The sequence below is a fragment of the Trichomycterus rosablanca genome, chromosome 2, assembly GCF_030014385.1.
Source record: "Trichomycterus rosablanca isolate fTriRos1 chromosome 2, fTriRos1.hap1, whole genome shotgun sequence".
NCBI lineage: Eukaryota > Metazoa > Chordata > Actinopteri > Siluriformes > Trichomycteridae > Trichomycterus > Trichomycterus rosablanca.
Window position 1 is genome coordinate 56,351,605 of NC_085989.1, and position 1,521 is coordinate 56,353,125.

Here is a 1,521-nt window from a genome sequence, read left to right on the forward strand (position 1 = left end):
ATGGCACTTCTGTTCCTGAGTTGGCACCCCCCGATGGTGCTTCCGTTTCCATGTTGGCACCCCCTGAAGACGCTTCTGTTTTCGAACTGGTGCCCCCCAAAGGCACGTCCGTTAAGTCAGCACCCCCAGAGGGTGCTTTTGAACACACTTTGGCTGGTTTGCTGTCAGCAGCCTGTGTTCTGACGCTTTTGTCATGCCTGCCTCAAGATGTACTTAATGACTTCATATTTGCCCCCCAGGGTCCAGGACCACCTCGTGTTTTTTGTTAGGCACTCCAGGAGGAGTGCTTTTAAGGGGGGGGGTTATGTCACACTGAAAGCCTCTGTGTGCTCTGGTGCTCCTGAGGTGCCACACCCCGCTCTCTGGGAGCACACGCTGTCTCTCCTGCCACGCCCCAGCTCATGATTGGTTCATTTAAACTGATTGGCTCCAGCTGCACTGGAGCACAGACCCTGGGAACTGTTTTGTCTTCTTTGTCTTGTTTGTCTTGCTTGCGCCTTGTTTCCTTGTGCCAGGTTTCTAGCTCTTGCTCAGGTTTAATCAAGTTTCTAGTTCTTGCTAATGCTAAATCATGTTTCTAGTTCTTGCTAATGCTAAATCATGTTTCTAGTTCTTGCTAATACTAAATCATGTTTCTAGTTCTTGCTAATGCCAAGTCATGTTTCTAGCTCTTGCTCTGGTTTAGTCTTGTTTCTAGCTCTTGCTAAGGCTAAGTCATGTTTCTAGTTCTTGCTAATGCAAAATCATGTTTCTAGCTCTTGCTAATGCTAAGTCATGTTTCTAGTTCTTGCTAATGCTAAGTCATGTTGGTAGCTCTCGCTAATGCTAAGTTATGTTTGTAGCTCTTGTTAATGCTAAGTCATGTTTGTAGTTCTTGCTCATGATAATTCTTGTTTGTAGTTCTTGCTCTTGTTTCATCTAGGTTTTTGTTTGTGTTTAAGTTCGCTGTGTTTCTCTTGGTTTTGCTTTGGTTATTAATAAATATCTTTGGTTAGTCCTCATCTCTGCGTGTGTGTCCGCCCCTCTGTCTCGCCTAGCCACCCCCCATCGTAACAATGATGCACAACGCAGGTTGCATATGAACATGTTGTAAGCTTTATTAAAAGAGAAACAGGCATAATAAACACAGTCATGTTGAACAGTAAAATAAACATAATAACTCTGAACACAACTACTTTACTACAACTAGAATGCAGTAACTAGCTGCTTAGAAGACATTATTAATTAAGCATGTTAATAATGAGAGATGAAAGCTAAAGCTTTCTGACGTTATATTATGGTAAACAGACGCTGAGCCACATACGGGGACATAAGAATAAAAACAAAAATATCTGAATCAGTTACTACATGCAGGCAGATTATCAGTGGACCATCAGCATTTAGTTATGATGTAGATGTCATCGGGGGTCAGATCTTGCTGCTTTCTTTACATGGTGCTGATGTGTCTTTCAGCTTCACTATCAATTAAAATATTAACCTTAAAAGAACGTCCCATCCCTACATGTGCACTTATACTTTTAT